General features: G+C 43.6%; 1 protein-coding gene across 1 annotated transcript in view; it reads left to right on the forward strand.

The window, feature by feature from the left end:
* LOC132575859 (V-type proton ATPase subunit S1-like) overlaps window positions 1-18,239 on the forward strand; it is a 96,133-nt gene that overhangs the window by 991 nt on the left and 76,903 nt on the right. The window lies entirely within an intron of this gene.

Consider the following 18,239-nt stretch of genomic DNA (forward strand, 5'->3'; position numbering starts at 1 on the left):
CAGTCAGTAACCGGTTTCCCACACAGCTTACCTCGGAGTGACATCCCTCTTCACCGCGCAGCGTCTGCTCGGATTTCCCACCATCTGCTCTGCAGAAGCAGGAAGTGTCGGGGCTTCTGCGTCGCAAATGTAAATCGCTAAAACCCAGTTTACGTTAGCGACGCAAAAGCCGCAGCTCTTCCTGCTTCTGTGGAGCAGATGGTGGGAAATCATCACGCCGAGGTAAGCTGTGTGGGAAAACGGTTAGTGTAACCACTACACCACATTAGAAACCTTTCGTTGTTATAGGTTCTTTTACACCTCTTCCTACAAACAAGGAAATAAGGATGAAAAATAGGGATTCGCACAGGTTCAAGTCTGGCATGGGATCGTCTCCTGATGACCTCAAAAATATACAAGCCTTCAACAGTTTTGCATGGTTTTCCTATTTGTACGGCATCGAAACCTGTGAACCTAATGGTAATATCCCTCCTCAACTAGTGTTTCAAGCTCTCTTAGGTCAATGCATGAAGGATTCTGTTGTCAGTTCTCAGGGGTTGCGTTGTGTGTCACCCGGTGTTTTTTCAGAGGAGAGACTAATCAAATCTGAGCCTGCAAAGTGCACACAGATGAGCAAATCATCATGTGCATAGTACTGTGTATACCCTGGAGCTCCCCCACATCTCCTCCTTCTAAAAACTTCATGTGCACAGTGGCATGCTGCACCGCCCGTGCCAGGTCTCCTCTTAGAAGATAATGTGAAGCCTTGTGCATGAACACAGCATGTATAGCTTTTTTTAGAATGAAGGTAAACAGCAATCATCTTAAGAACATAAGAACATAAGAGAAGCCATGTTGGATCAGGCCAAACGGTCCATCCAGTCCAACACTCTGTGTCACACAGTGGCAAAAAATTTTATATATACACACACACTGTGGCTAATAGCCACTGATGGACCTGTGCGCCATATTTTTATCTAAACCCCTCTTGAAGGTGGCTATGCTTGTGGCCGCCACCACCTCCTGTGGCAGTGAATTCCACATGTTAATCACCCTTTGGGTGAAGAAATACTTCCTTTTATCCGTTTTAACCTGTCTTTCAGAGGCTAGGAACTCATAGTAGATAGTTCAGTGGTTTTCAAATAAAAGAGTCCATGGGAAAATCATTTTTTTTTTTAAATCATTTAAAAAAAAAACAACAGAGAAAGCATACATGGTTTGTCCTTTGTCACTGGGAGCTCTTGCTCCTGTTTTCTCCATAAACATGCAAAACAGCGCCTGACCAGCAGCCAGAAACTGGTTCCATGCAGGCTGCTCCGCTGAAATGGCTTTAAGTTCCACATTCAAACCAGTTCATGTTTACCTTGTATTGTAGTCAGTAAACACTAAGCCTACAATCATAACCTTTGTGTTATAAAAATCCACCTGTGTGACCTCGGAGATGGTAATTTACGGATTAAAGCAAATGGTTGTGCAGAGCAAAGGAGCAGAGGGGAAGTTGCTGTTTTATGTATCAAGGAGGAAGAAGCTATGCTGAGAAAATAGGTAATACACTGGATTAAAAATGGTGTGGCTTATTGATCCTGCCAGGTAATTTAGCCCATGGTTACTAGGGTCCTGTGTCACAGATCTGAGATCCATAAGATCAAATGCAAATTCATCACAACACAGAGTCATTTCCCAGGGGAAATGCTAAATCCTGTGTTCCTTCTTTGTGCCTGAGATCCCAGCTTTATGAAGCACCTTGAGTCATCCACTCACCCACTTTTACCTGTATGGAACTGCTTGCTTGTCTATAGTATGTCCTGCTAGCCTTAATGTTTGATTGATCCATCTTTCCTGTTTGCTGACTTCATAAGATAATTTATTTTCTGGGCCTCTTTGGTTCTGAACCCTTCCACTGCCAATCCTGCCCTCAGCGTGGGTTGGGCCTCTAAAGCAACCCAGGTACAAGCTGAACTCTAGGCTAAGACCTAACCAGGAACAATACATGAGGATGACAAGTCAGGGGAGAGGTTGTGGTTCAGTGGTAGATCATCTGCTTTGCATGCAGAAAGTCCTAGGTTGAATCCAGGCATCTCCATTTAAATCAATCATGTAGTAGATCATCTGAAATAACTGTTTTCCTGGGACTTCAAAGAGCCACTGTGATTTAGTCTACATATCCAGTTCTGACCTTGATCCAGTCTGACTCTCAATAAAGCAGCTTTGTGTGTTCACATGCTGTTCTGCTGATGGCAATGTTAGGGTTTGGCTTGGGTTTGGGGCTGTGAGGAAATACCTTCATTTTGCATTTAATTTTTTTTTTCTCTCTGGACAGAGAACAGGCAGGAGGATGGAAGTCAATTCAATTGCTTTCCAGCCTCACCTCAGCCATCTTTTTAGAAATGCTACTAAATCTAGCTAGAGACAATGAGATGGTCCAGTCTTCCTCACCCCCAAGCATACCTCAGGGCTTAAAGGTAAAGAAACCCTGTAGAATATCCGTAACATTCTAAGTTAAGGAGCCTGCCTTATACTTAACATCTCATAGGGCATGTATAAGAGGAGCCCCGTGGCAAAGCTGCAGTACTGCAGTCCTAAGCTCTGCTCACGACCTGAGTTTAATCCTGGCAGAAGCTGGGTTCAGGTAGCCGGCTCAAGGTTGACTCAGCCTTCCAACCTTCTGAGGTCGGTAAAATTAGTACCCAACTTGCTGGGGGGGAAGTGTAGATGACTGGGGAAGGCAAACCACCCCATAAAAAAGTCTGCTGTGAAAATGTCGTGATGTGACGTCACCCCAGAGTCAAAAACAACTGGTGCTAATCACAGCATTAAGCTTCTCATTTCAGTGTGAACATCAGTTAGAGAATGATTAGAGAATGTAGAATGGGGTTCCTAAATAATTGAGCCATTAAACTGAAGAAGGAATTGAAACATCATCAAAATCTAGAGAGATGTCTTTTTAAGAAAGTGGCTGCATTGAAGCTACAGTCCTCAGGAGCACCCACCTTGTGAATTTCAGTTGGACTATTTCCAAGTTTGGACTTATTCATTTGGGGACGGGGTTTTTTGGCCCCCTTGGGATTTCTGTTACTTTAAAAGGCCCTAGCACCACTGACCTCTATTATTATTGTATTATTTATTATGTGTTGTACACAATCCTTGTAATATATTTTTGCAAACTGAAAGACAATGTATTATTTGGTGGCTTTGATCAGTCTACCCCTGGAGAAAATGGCTGCTTTCCAAGATGAACTCTGTGTCATTATACACTGCTGAGGATGCTTTCCTCCTGCTTTGGTCCACACTGCAGAGAAAGACTGTACTTTTCCTAGGTAGAGGCTGCAGGGAGTTGGAGAAGATGGAAAGCTGGAATCAGGTCAGTTTTGCTACAGAAAATGGCTGCTTTGAGGCACATTATGGTAGCGTTTCCCAAAGGCAGGGTTGTGACCTGGCACCGGGATGCGGAGACCTTAACGCCAGTCTGTGGAGCCTCCAGTCCCCTGGCTGCCCCTCCCCCCGCATCGCGCCTCCCTCCCCCAGGTAGCATGCCACCGCGCCTCCTTCTCCAAGCCTTCCCCACCTCAGGCAGGTCAATTTCATGCTGCGCAAAGCCCTTCTCCCCCCCCCCCCCCTGATTGCTCAGAAATCAGAAATCAGCGCAGAGCTCATTCCACGCTGGGCCAGCCAGCGGCAGCTCAAACAGACTGTGGCCGAAAAGGGTGCTTGGCTCCTCCCTCCTCCCTTCCTGGCACTTCCTTCCCATCCAGGAAGTGCTGGGGAGGGAGGAGCCACACACTGTTTTCGGCTGCGGTCTGTTTGAGCTGTCGTCGACTTGGCCCAGCGTGGAATGAGCTCCATGCCAATTTCTGAGCGATTTGGCCATCGGGTGGGGCGGGGGGCTTTAATCAAGATGAAACTGACCTGCCTGCGGTGGGGAAGGGAGGGAGAAGGAGGTGTGGAGGTGCACGACCTGGGGAGGGGAGGCGTGATGCGGGGGAAGGCAGGGGGAAGGGCGGCCATGAGACTGGAGGCCCTGCGGACCGGCGTTGAGGGCTCCATGGCTGGATTTCCCACTGAGAGTGACCAATTTTAAAGGTGAGTTGCTACCGTTTCTTTTCCTTTCTTTTCTTTTGTCCTTCCTTTCTTTCACTTTCTCTCCCTTTTCCTTCCTTCCTATTTCCTCTCTTCTTTTTTCTATATTTATTTCCAACTCTCCTTCCCTTCCTCTTTCTTTCTTTCTTTCTTTCTTTCTTTCTTTCTTTCTTTCTTTCTTTCTTTCTTTCTTTCTTTCTTTCTTTCTTTCTTTCTTTCTTTCTTTCTTTCTTTCTTTCTTTCTTCTTTCTTTCTTTCTTTCTTTCTTTCTTTCTTTCTTTCTTTTTCTTTCATCAGTCTTTTCCCCTGTCTTTCTTCCTTCTCTCTCTCTCTGTCAGTCAATCTTTTTCTGTCTTCCTTCGTTCCTTTCTCCCTCCCTTTCTGTCAGTCAGTCTTTTCCCCTGTCTTCCTTCCTTCCTTCCTTCCTTCCTTCCTTCCTTCCTTCCTTCCTTCCTTCCTTCCTTCCTTCCTTCCTTCCTTCCTTCCTTCCTTCCTTCCTTCCTTCCCTCCTTCCTTCCTTCCTTCCCTCCTTCCCTCCTTCTCTCCTTCCTTCCTGCCTTGCCATTGCTAATCTGAGTAGACCTGGGGGGGGAGGAGAAGCTTTAAACGCCCTGCCATTTCATGTTTTCCCAGGCTGCCGTTTCATGTTTTCACATGCTGAGAGCATTTTATATTTTTAGTTTTCTGCTGTGTGGTCCTTGTGCTTTTTCTTAATGTTTTATTTTTACAATTGCATTGCAAAATCCCACTATTCTTCAACCTTTCCTAAACAAAATATTGCAAGAGTTTTAGACTTCTTTGTACATCATTTCCTGTCTCCCGGCTCCACTCCCAAAGTCTCCTGGTTCCACTCCCAAATTTTAGTGGGCCACAAAGGAGAAGTGTAGAAATAACTGGACCACAGGCCGGGGGGGGGGGGAGGAGTTTGGGAAATCCTGCTCTATGGTATGTCATAAGAAAACCATGCCAGGCCAAAAAAACCCACAGACAGATCACACCACAAGCCCACGTTGATACTAAATGCTGCAAGACTGAATATGACAGGAAAAGGTGGCAACAATGCACTGCAAACATAAAGAATACTCAGTAGCAGTGTCTATGTGATGTAATAATGCCCCCCTGCACCCCCCCCTACTTATTCTTCCTTCTCTCCATTCTGGGTCTGTGTTAGGGCTTTGAGCCATCACAGACACGGGGACACACACACACACACTCAGGGGGAGGGGAATGAGAAGCCAGCATCTGTTTCAGCTGCAGGGTGTGTGGGAAGACATTGAGGGAGGGGGAATGTGAAAGCCAAGGGTTCGGGGGTGGGAGGCACCAAGGGTGTGGAGGTGAGTGAAGGCCAAGGGATGGGGGGTGGGGGAAAGACAGCAAGGGTGGAGTGTGAGCGAATGTCACAGGTGGGGGAAGTAGTGGAGTACCAAGAGTGCATGGGTAGTTGAGAGGAAGAGGTGGTTGGTGGTGGTGGGTAGTTGGAAGGGGGTGAGAAGTTGTGGGGGTGGGAAGACACCAACTGTGAAGGGGAGTGAATGCCTTCACTTGGGTGGGTGGGAAGACAGCAAGGGTAGGGAGGCACTTACCCAGAGCCTCTTTCTAGACCCCATTGTATTTTTCTCTACAATGGGCCTTATTCCTAGTACTAAATAAGACCACTATTCCTTCAAGATCTACATTGTCCACTCAGACTGGCAGTAGCTTTCTAGAGTCTCCAGCTGAGTTCTTTCATTTTACCTGATTCTTTTAACTGGAGACGCCAGGGATCAAACCTGGGACCTTCTGCAGTGTTCTACCAGTGAGCCACAGCCCCTCTTCAGGTGAGGTCTCTCTTACATGTTCTATAATGTTGGTTCTTACAGCGTAGTTACTCAGCATAGTCCCCATACCTCCTATGTGTGCCCTTATATCTTTTCAAAATGTTAGCTTACTGGTGATATCCCATCAGGTTGATATAAACAATGGAGGCCCAATGTATCTTGTTAGAAATATCAATTGTTTGTAATCCATTAAAGCTTTTGACAGTTTACTGTGACAGCCAGATTTGTGCCAAGATTGGGAATGAAAGTGTCTAGCAAAATTATTTTCTCCAATTTGACAAGACTGCTGTATCCAATATCCCCCCTCCACTGCATTCGAGGAGCTTGAAGAGAGACATAGGCTGTTTTTATTTGACATATGGAAGTGATCCAATGAATACAAACAAGGTGAGCAATTTCATAGCTTTCTGAGGAAATTTTCCTTTGAGGAATCAAAGGTGTTAAATTGTAAGATGACATTTCATATCAGGCCATTGTTGAGTTGCCACTCCAAATAAAATTTCTTCAGGTAGAAGTGAATTGGGCTGTCACAGCAATGTCATTTGGTGAGATGCTTTGGTATCTTTTTGAAATTCTGCTACACCAGTAATTGATTTTAATTCCATGGCTCTAGGCCACTGGCAATAGAGGCATGTGATGATGATATCTAGCCATTGCATGTGTGTCCAGAAATTTGTTATCTGGAATGTTTGCTTATATAAGACCAGGAAATGTATGATTTTTTAAATATATTACCCTTGAGGTAATATATTTAAATATATTACCCTTTACGAGTGGGCATTCGGCTGGCGCTCTGCAGTCTGCACTGGCTGCCCATCGAGTACTGGATCCACCTCAAGGTTCTAGTGCTAACATTTAAAGCCTTACGTGGCCTGGGACCAACATACCTGAGGAACGTCTCTTTCCATATATGCCCAGGTCATTACGGTCGGTCTCCCAACATCTGTTGGCCATCCCCGGCCCAAGAGATGCCCACCTCGCCACAACTAGGACCAGGGCTTTTTCAGTCCTGGCCCCAACCTGGTGGAATCAGCTCCCTATTGAGATCCGGGATCTACCTGGCTTATTAGCCTTCCGTAGGGCCTGTAAAACGGAGCTGTTCCGCCAGGCTTTTAGCTGAGGCTGTGCACATCTATTCTTGATCTGGTTGGCCTCCCCGGCCAACACAGTCATCTGTGCTAGGAATTGGAATAAAAACTGCCATCCCTATGAGATATCATGATGTGAGATGGCTAGGCTGGGCAATATGTGATGTCATGGTAATCTGAGTGCTGTTGAGTTGTCTGTTTCAAAATGTTTTTATTGTATTTTATTGTTTTATTATATGTTGTACTCCGCCCTGAGCCCTACGGGGAATGGACGGAATAGAAATTTACTAAAATAAGATAAATAAATAAATAAATATTAGGCTCCCTCTGATTTGAAATGACAGCTAAAATATATTAACATATATCCAGTCTCTAAAACCCACTGGTTGTTTTGACTAGTGAAAAGGAAGTGAAGAAAACTGGACCAACTTCTCTTCCCTTCCATGCCCCCCCCCCCCCCCAAATCTTGGTTTACGGAAGATGAAGTAGTTAAATCACAAATGATAAAATTGGCGATAAATATAAATAAGGAAATACAGATGGAGTTGTGGGAACATCTATGGAAGAACTCTATGAACATTTCTACATGTTATAACATTAAAGAAAATTGCTTCAAAATGTTATACAGATGGTACATGACACCTAAAACACTGGCAAAAATGAACAATCAGTTGTCGGATAGATGTTGGAAATGTAAATGTCTTAAAGGATCTTTTTACCATATGTGGTGGACTTGTGAAAAGGCGAAGCAATTCTGGCAAATGATTCAGCAGGAGATCTTGAAAGTTTTGGGATATAATATTAAGAAAGCACCAGATATCTTCCTGCTGGGATTACAAATGGAAAAATTTCAAAAGCAAGATAGAACAATAATTTGGTATATGCTTTCAGCTGCACGGGCATTATATGCGCAAATGTGGAAACAAGACAAAACACCAGAAGTATGGGGTTGGACTCTGAAAGTTATGCATTAGAGTGAAATGGACAAATTTGTGAGAATCTTAAAAGAACAAGATTTAGAGAAATTTAAAAACGATTGGGGAAAGTTTAAAAAATACATTGAAAAACAATGGAACGTTAAAGGACATTTGGTGATCTTTGACAATGATTAATTTTTAAAGAAACGATGTATGGGTTACAGTTTAAAAGACATGATTACTGGATTATAACTTTTTTTTCTTATTCCTAATGACTAAGAAGAAATATCATGAAGACGGATTATAACTTTTAAGTTGTTCAGAGAAAGATTTTCTAATAGACAAAGTCTGTTTGGGTGTTTTTTTGTTCATTGATCTGTCAGAAACAACATTAAAATCTCCTATTATGCAATATTCCATATATTCCAACTCTGATAGTTTAAGATGAAGATCGTGGAAATAGTTTTCTTGATGGTCATTTGGAGCATATATATTTGCAAGCAAAATTTTTTTACTGTTCACAGTAACTTCCACCAGTAAAGTTCTTCCATCTTCAGAGGCATATTGGAGCTGTGGATTGAATTTATCTTTGATATAAATTACCACTCCCCTTTTTTTTTTATTTGAGTCAGAGGCTGAAAATAAACTACCTAATTTCTTGTTCTTCAAAAAATGTTGATCTTTCGTTAAAAGATGTGTTTCTTGTAAACAAATAATGTCCATGTCCAATTTGTCAAATATCTAAAGGTCTTTCTCCTTTTAACAGGAGAATTAAATCCATTCACATTAATAGAGATTATTGAAGCCATTATGGATTATTCTTATCACTATCTTTTTTGTTTTGCAGTCTTGTCTGGTACCTCCATACTTCATTAAGGTTTTCTTTGTCAAAATAGGCTTGTTCCTCTTCATTTTCCTTCTTTTCCTTCCCTTCTTTTTCCTGCACGCTGTCTAAAAAATTCTGGGTTTTAAAAAATAGAATTTATCCTGTATCTGTTATCTTCATATGGAAAAAGAAGACCTTCCGGCATTAGCCATGTGTAGGGTATTTCTCTTTCTCTCAAAAAGCCAGTTAAGTCTTGGTATTCTCTCCTTTTCTGTCTCACTGGCCATAATATTTCTCTTAGAGTTTTAACCATATTTCTAGCTAACGTTTTTGGGTTGTCTCTTACTTGTTTTAGAATGTCATCTCTGGTCTTCTTCCTTGTAAGCTTCAAATGTACTTCACTAGGAAGTTTGTTCCGTCTTGTATAACTTCAGCGCACACGTCTGACTTGATCAAATTCTTCTTCCATCTTTTGTGGTGTTACCTGTAGACATTCAGCCAAGGCTTCACTTAGCATTTTAGAGAAGTCTTCACTTTTTTCCTCTGGTATGTTTTGAAACCTCAACATATAGGCAGCTCTGTCTATTTCCAATTGCAAAAGGCTAGAGTCATGTATATTCTGTTCTTTCACCAGTTGGTTCACTTTTTGTGTATTATCAACCACCTGAGTATCTAATATTTTTAGGACTTTATTGGTTTCTGCCATAAGTTGTTGTGTAACCTCCATCATCTGTTCTCCAATAGTATCTACTTTATTGGACAGTTGTGCTATAGCTGCTAATAAACTGGTATGCATTTCTTTTAAGTCCCCCTGCATGGTTGTAAATTATCCCAATCCAGATACAGTACTCGGTGAAGGAATTGGAGGTTTGCCTTCTCGATTGTCTTTTTTTTAAAACTGTTTCTTTGAAACCAGGTGTAGCCTTATTTTCTGACATTGCCAATGTAATATAGTAACAGATTTTGTATATTGCCTGCTAAAGAGTTGTTTTAAAACTCCATGTACTTGTTTAGAATAGATAAGCTAGCTTTTACCAAAGAGTACCAGAAATGGAAACAAACTATCAGTTTCTGTCAACAAGTTGCCAGATATAAAACAATGATAAAAGCATTACTAAACAAAGCCCTTTTAAGTCTAACAACCACAGTATCGTTTAGTCTATGCAGCTCAGTTCATCCAGAAAGAAACCATTCACTATAACAGCTCTTTCTCCAGTAATGATTCAATTGGTGTCCAAAATACAACTATATCCAGCAAATATTTCAGTGTACACCTATACAATCCAGGGCTGAATGCCCTATTTGTAATCCACAAAAAAAGGAAAAATAAAATCACCAAAATGCACACACACACACACACACAAAAACCCCACCATTCAGGAGACAAAAAATAAAATCAGAGCACAGAACCAAATTAGATCCAATATTTCCCAAAAATGAAAGTAAAGACGAAAAAAAAGAACAGAATAATCCCCAAAATAGCCAAATAATGGAAAAAAGGGTATCAGGAGCCAAAGCCCAAAAATATTAAGACCATATAAAGAATAAAAGCCAAATTAAAAGATTATATCCATAACATCCACCATCAGAGGGTTATATCCATACCATCCACTCTCAGATTTGTACAGATATTTTTCTTCATCCAGCATTCAAATTATAGTTCTAGTTTATAATCCATTATGGAAACTGCCAGGAATAGAGTAGTTAAGTGAGACTCAATTACAGTTGTTCAGAGCCTTTTCACCATAACTTCAAATTGTTACTGCAGTCTACTGTTCATCTCTTCCATTTAAGTTTACAGACAACTTTCCAAAAGTTTAATTTTTAACCATAAGGAAGTTTAAAATCAGTCAAATAGATTCAGCTGTCAAGTCTTTTCCAAATTTAGAAATTAGTGTAGTTCAAAGTCATATACAGGAATTGAAAACTTCATGAGATTGGGCTAGAACTTTTACAAGCCTCTAAAGAGAAAGAGAGGGAGTCCCCCCCCCCCTTTCTCAAATCTTTGCCAAGTTCCACTTCAGCCTCAGCTCTCCACTTTTCCTGCAGAACGATTAAAAGCCAACAATTCGAAATCAAAAGAAAGAGAACTTACATTCCATGCCAAAATGATGCAGTTTAACTCAAAGATGCAGAATGCTTTACTCCATGGAGATAAAGGAAGAAAATCTGGCAGTCAACTCTTGAGCCATTTAAAAATGGCGCTCGAACAGCAAGGCTTTTGGAGCGAGCCAGAATCAGGGGGCAGATGCTTCCGCTGTCCCCCCATTCCAAGCTCAAGCTCCTCACCTTCCTGGGTCTCAGAATCGGGTCAGCCGCCAAGGCAGACCCCTCCAAAGCCCGATTTAGAAGTGGCTCAGGATGCGCCTGGTCGAGCCGCTTTTAATATCGAGTCACCGAAACCGGACCAACACATTACTATTTTGAATGCTCCCTGAATAATGTAGTATTTCCTCCCTAAATGACACATGCCAAATGAATTTTATGTGCATAACTAGTAATAAGGCACATTATGAAGAGAAAATACAATAGGCACTAGAAATTTGCTGTGGTTGAGTGTCATGGTCTTGGCAGGGGGGCTGGGGAGGGAAGAAAAAGATAGTGGGAGGCAAGGTATGTTGAGAAGGCAGCTGTTGGGAAGGGAAATGAAGAAAGTGGGGAAATGTTGGGTAGATTATCAGAGAAGGGGGTAGATTGATAAAGAAGGGATGGGGGGCAAAAGAGATGGGGTAGATTGCTTTCCATCTCTTCCTCCCTCTCTGCAGCCTCTACTTAGGAAAAGTACAGTCTCAGTGGGGACCAAAGCAGCTTATATCATTCTCCTCTCTGCCTTTAATCTGCACAACAACCCTGTGAGTAGTCAAAATGAAGGACTGCAGCATGGAGAATACAAATCAAAAATACACTTCTCCAGGCACAAGGGACAATTTAGTAAAACCCAGTCATTTTTTTACAAATATACAACATACAAATCCCAAATATGAAATATGGACTACAGTGGATCAATCCAGTACACTGTTTCAAATCCCAAAAATAAAATAAAATATATAGGCCTGTTTGTTGCTATCACTTTGAAGTGGGACCAAACTGTACTCCAAAGAGTTTACAATCTTAACAATTGTTAGCACTTTTGGAATGGGGCCAAACCAGAATTCAAGGAATTTACAATTTTATTTGCAAGCACTGGGAGAGAGCAGGAAAGGTGCGCTGCTGCAAGGGTGTTTGGCTTTCTTAACAGCCTTTTCTAAACAGCTGGGGGAAGTTGCTGAGAGTCTGACTTTGTGTGGTTTGTGTGGTTGCTGGGGAACTGCTGTTTGTTTGTTTTGAGTGGGCTGTAGGTGATGGTTGCTGATTGTAGATGATTGTAGGTGATTATTGCTCATTGGGAGTGTCTGTGAGCCTGGGGGAGACTGCTGGTCCCACCCTCTTTGTATTTATAAGGCTGCACCTTCCCAGAGGTGTGAGCCTTTGACACGAGCCCAAGGGTGGGAGCTAAAGGGCTCTTGGCCTGTGGCTCTTAGCCTGGAGGCTCTGTAAGAAGCCCAGGAAGGACCAGGATCCCTATTTTCCTTGGGTCCCCAATAAGGTAAGTAGACTTTCCAGAAGGAGAGCCACATAAACACAAAAGGATACATAGTGAGGACTGTGTATTTTAAAAGCTATTATGAAGGTAGAATGCCAGCAAGGGGGTGGGGGCTTTCCAGTGTTTTGCACGTGCATGACTATCTGCCTACTGGATAGAAGTCTTGGGTGTGTGCTCAAAGCAAGGAGCTCCTGATCCTCAGGGAACAAGTTCGCACCCTTGAGATTGAGGTGGCTGATCTGGAGAAGCAAAGACAGTCAGTAAGGCACTCAGAGATGACTCTCAGGGACTTGTTAGATGAGCCCCACCCTGAACATGGCAGCCCTGTTGCTGCCAGGGAGCATGAGGGTCGAGAGGGAACAGGGCACCGTGCTGAGGATAAGGGGAATGTGCCCTCAGAAGGGACCTCTTCTTCAGTTGGTGAGCGGGTATCCTTTCGTGCCAAGGAACCATTCCTGGGCGGGGGGGGGGGCTTGTCTTAGTGATTTGATCCTTAGACAAGTAGATAGCTGGGTAGCAAAACTGTGTATTGACCGTATGGTGACTTGCCTGCCTGGTGAAATGGTAGCAGACATTACGTGTGCTGTAGATAGGCTGATAGACAGTGCTGGGGAGGAGTCAGTTGTCATGGTGTATGTTGGCACCAACAATGTGGGGAAATGCAGTCATGAGGTCCTGGAGGAAAAATTTAGGCTGCTAGGCAGGAGACTTAAGGCCAGGACCTCCAAGGTAGCCTTCTCAGAAGTGCTACCTGTTCCATGTACAGGGCTGGAGAGACAGGCACAAATTAGAAGTTTCAATGCATGGATGAGACGGTGTAGGGAAGAAGGATTTAAGTTTGTTAGGCACTGGAGGGCTTTTTGGAACAAATGGGAGCTGTACAAAAGAGACAGTCTCCACTTGTCCCCAGAAGGAACCAGGCTGCTGGCGCTTAAAATCAAAAAGGTGGCAGAGCAGTTTTTAAACTGAATCTTGGGGGAAAGCTGACAGGAGATGAAATGTCTCTGGTTTGGGTTGACTCATCTCAGAGATGAAGGGTTAGCTGTTATTTTTCTACCAGACAATGTGTAACGTATGTGGGCTCAAGTGAAGACTTTGGGTATGCCTTCCAGGCTCATTGGAGCCATGCGGACCGAGCTTGGGGACTTGGGAACAAAGGGCTGCAGGATCCAAATCTCTGCATCCCTTGACCAATTACAAGCCCCCACTGGTTCGAATGACCCAATGATGTGCTAGCATGGGAATCCAGAGATGTATATAAGTTGGGCCGGTAGGCCCCATCCCCAGTCTTGTAATGTAGCCCTATCCTGTAGCATGTCCATTAAAGAGCTTGTGATCACTCAACTGGTGACTCCTCCATGCATAGAACCCACTATATTATACAATGGATTAGAGTTGTCCACTGAGATGGTGACAAACTGTATGGACTGTCTGCCAAAGTCTTGAGGCAGCAGGAGGAAGGTTACAGGCCTAGCTTTCCAGGGAAATTCTAAATGTTTGTATACAAATGCTAGAAGTGTCTGAAGGAAAATCAGGGAGTTGGAATGCTTAGTGTTGGGGAAAAACATAGACATTGCGAGTATTTCTGAAACTTGGTGAAATGAGGAGACTCAGTGGGACACAGTGATTCCTGGATATATATTATAGCAGAAAGATAGGGAGGGAAGGGTTGGAGGTGGGGTGGCTCTGTATCTCAGAGAGGGTATACAGTCCAGTAAGACTGAGAAGGTCAGAGAATTAGATTCCATTCTAGAAATGCTTTTGGTTGAAATAGTGGGCCCAAAAGGAAATTTAACTCTGGGAGTTTGTTATCACCCACTGGATCAAAAGATAGACAATGATTATAATATGATGAAAGAATTAAAGATAGCAGCTAAACATAAAAACTGTGTCATAATATGTGATTTGAACTAACCGCAGATTGATTGGGTCAATATGTCCTCTGGTTGGGAGAAAGAGACTGAGTTTCTAGACATTCCCAATGACTGTGCTATGAAGCAGATTGTCACAGAACCCATCAGGGGTGGGGCAATCCTGGACTTGGTCCTAAGTAATGCCCAAGACCTGGTGAGAGATGTAAAAGTGATTGTACAGCTTTGGAGCAGTGACCATAAAGTTATTGATTTCACCATTTGTATAAATATGGAGTTGCCTCGAAAGACCAACACATCCACTTTTAGCTTTAAAAAGGGTAAATTCTGTGAGATGAAGAAGCATATGAAGAGGAAACTAAAAAAAAGGTAAATAGAGTCAAAACCCTTGGGGAAGCTTGGAGGCTATTCAAAACTACAACCCTAGAAGGTCAGATAAAATATATACCACAAGTCAGGAAAGGCACAAATAGGTATTAAAAAAAAGCCTGCATGGTTAACAAACAAAGTAATGGAAGCTGTAAAAAGTAAGAAGGATTCCTTTAAGTGGTGGAAAGCTAGTCCAAGTGAGGTTAATAAAAGGGAACACAGGCTGTGGCAAATCAAATGCAAGATTGTGATCAGGCAGGCAAAAAGAATCTATGAGGAGCATATTGCGAAAAATATAAAAATCAACAATAAAATTTTCTTCAAATACATTAGAAACAGGAAACCAGCCAGGGAGGCAATGGGGCCCTTGGATGACCAAGGGGTAAAAAAATTACTGAAGGAGGATAGGGAAATGGCTGAGAAGCTGAATGTATTTTGGGAGGGGTGTTGAAAGATCTGAGTCAGATTGAGGTGACGAGAGAGGAGGTCCTACAACTCATAGACAAAATAAAAACTGATACGTCACCAGGCCTGGATGGCATACATTCAAGAGTTCTGAAAGAACTCAAAGGTGAACTTGTGGATTTCCTGACAAAAATATGTAATCTTTCATTGAAATCTGCCTCCATTCCTGAGGACTGGAAGGTAACAAATGTCACCCCCATCTTTAAAAAGGGTTCCAGAGGAGATCTGGGGAAATTACAGGCCAGTCAGTCTGACTTCAATACCGGGGAAGTTGGTGGAAATCATTATCAAAGAGAGAATGAGTAGGCACATTCATGAACACAAGTTATTGAGGAAGACTCAGCATGGGTTCTGTAAGGAAAGATCTTGTCTCACTAACCTGTTAGAGTTCTTTGAGGGGGTGAACAAACATGTGGACAAGGGGGACCCAATAGAAGGGGGACCTAACAGAGGCAGAAGAGATCAGGAAGAGGTGGACATTCAATGAAATTGCTGAGCAATTGTGTTAGAACTGATCAAAGGAAGTACTTCTTCACCCAAAGTATGATTAGCACATGGAATTCACTGCCACAGGAGATGGTAGCGGCTACATGTATAGACAGCTTCAAGAGGGGATTAGATAAGCATATGGAGCAGAGGTCCATCAGTGGCTATTAGCCACAGCGTATTGTTGAAACCCTCTGTCTGGGGCAGTGATGCTCTGTATTCAGGAGCAGGTACCCATGCCTAGTTAAGTCATGCCTGTAAGGTGGCATCAAGTTACCCAGAAGGTGGTGCTATGCCTAGGGTAGCCAACCTCCAGGTGGAGCCTGAATATCTCTTGGTATTACAACTGAACTCCAGACAACCGATCTCTCTCTCCCTGGAGAAAATAACTGCTTTGGATTGTGGTCTCTATGGCATAATTATAAGGGAGACTATCCAGGTGTACAGGTAGGTCAAAACTTTACCAAAATCCTTCAGAGAGTCTATCCCCTCTCTTCAGACTAAATAGTAGGTTGCCACCAGGCTCTTAGACTATTCCCAAGTAATTCCAAAGGAAGAGCCAACCTTTGGGCCTCTCAGCGAAGTTATTCAGGAAATCAGCCCTGCATAGGCTTCCCAACCCCCCCGCCCTGGTGGGGGACTCCTGGGTTCACAGCCTCATCCCCCGCTCTTTAAAAATCCGAAAGCGGGGGTGGGGGTGGAGGGGGGGGAGAACATACATGTAGGCTTCATATTGTTGTAGAGTTCCTGAGTCATTTGTAAAATGTGTGCCCCTTTAAGGCTGGGCAGGAAGCAGGAAACAGGAAGGGCTTCGGAGAACAGCCCCTCCCTTTTTTTCTTTCTTTTTCACAGCAAGTAGAGTTCTCCAGAAGAAGATCTAGTAAGTATTTGTATGTGTGTGAGAGGGAGGGGGCAGGGGATTCCCTGGTTTGGAGGCCCTCCCCCCTTTAGAAAGCGTGGGGGGGAGGGAAATGTCTACTGGGCACTCTATTATTCCCTATGGAGAACGATTCCCATAGAGAATAATAGGGAATTGATCCGTGGGTATTGGGGGCTCTGGGGGGGCTATTTTTTGAGGTAGAGGCACCAAAGTTTTAGTATAACATCTAGTGCCTCTCTCCAAAGTACCCCCCAAGTTTCAAAACGATTGGACCATAGGGTCCAATTCTATGAGCCCCCCAAAATGGTGCCCCTATCCTTAATTATTTCCTATGGAATAAAGGCACTTAAAAAGGTGTGCTGTCCCTTTAAATGTGATGGCCAGAACTCCCTTGGAGTTCAGTTATGCTTGTCACATCCTTGTTCCTGGCTCTACCCCCAATGTCTCCTGGCTCCATCCCCAAAGTCTCCTGGCTCCACCCCCAAAGTCCCCAGATTTTTCTTTAATTGGACTTGGCAACCCTAGCCCTGCAAGGTAGGCATGCAACACTGAGTTCCCAAACTATACCTTTAATCACAGGCGAGCTAGCCAAGGCTTCTGAACTTAGGCTTTGATACTGTAAAGACAAGATTCACACAAATGTAATAAAAATAAATGGTTTGTTTATGTGTAATATATATCTCAAAGACTAGACTGTGAAGGAAAATGAAAACTAAAAAGACTCAGTCTTTTCCAGACTAGCTAAGACATAAGCACATAGTTACCAGTGTTCCAGATAAGGACATTCTCAAGATGGCAAAGCTTTCAGCCAGTCATAGCTTTCTGACTACTAGTCACCACTGACACGATGGAATGTTGGGGTTCAAGCAGCTCCCATTCTGAGCAAAGTATAGTGTAACTTATAGAAAGAGTCTGATTGCTCTTGGGCCCTGAGATCACTGAGTCTTGTAATGTAATGTTCTCCCTGGTTGCCAGAGAACCCAAAAAACCACATGGCAAGCCTTGTTCTTGATTCTCACAACTTCAGAGAGATACTTCTCTCAGCTGCATGGAATTTCTTTTAATTGGAGGTGTAGTGTCAGGGCTTATGTTTTTAGTTTGTCTGCCTAAGTCCATGCAGGATCTTCTGTGTACAGCCCAGGGGTGATAATGGCCAGCTGTAAAGCATTAGACCTTAGCTGGTAATGTGGCTCTTCTGGGATGATAAAAGGAGATTTTTCTTCCTTGTTGGGCTTCTGTTTGATTACTAGCTTGCTTGCTTAGGCAAGGGGCTGCTGCGACCTTAGGGTCATTAGAGTGAATATTTTGGAATCCTGGAAGTCTCTGCTGAACAATCCCTGAGGGGTAGGGTTGCCAAGTCCAATTCAAGAAATCTCTGGGGACTTTGGAGGTGGAGCCAGGAGACTTTGGGGGTGGAGCCAAGAGACACTGGGGTGGAGCTAGGAGCAAGGGTGTGACAAGCATCACTGAACCCCAACGGGAGTTTTGGCCATTGCATTTCAAGGGACGGCACACCTTTTTAAATGTCTTCCTTCCCTCCACCCTCCCCTTCTCTGATTTCACCTCAGAGGTGGAGCGGAGCAGGCGACACCGCTGCGTTGCTGCCGCCTCTTCTCCGCTTCACTGTAACTGCTCCTCCGAGATGGGCTCAGGCCAGGAGCATGGCGAGCCACGAGTCCGGGTCCTAGAAGAACCCAGATTCGCGGCTTGCCATGCTCCTGGCCTGCCTCCACCCTCCCCTTCTCTGATTTCACCTCAGAGGTGGAGCGGAGCAGGCGACACCGCTGCGTTGCTGCCGCCTCTTCTCCGCTTCACTGTAACTGCTCCTCCGAGATGGGCTCAGGCCAGGAGCATGGCGAGCCACGAGTCCGGGTCCTAGAA

The sequence above is a fragment of the Heteronotia binoei genome, chromosome 8, assembly GCF_032191835.1.
Source record: "Heteronotia binoei isolate CCM8104 ecotype False Entrance Well chromosome 8, APGP_CSIRO_Hbin_v1, whole genome shotgun sequence".
NCBI lineage: Eukaryota > Metazoa > Chordata > Lepidosauria > Squamata > Gekkonidae > Heteronotia > Heteronotia binoei.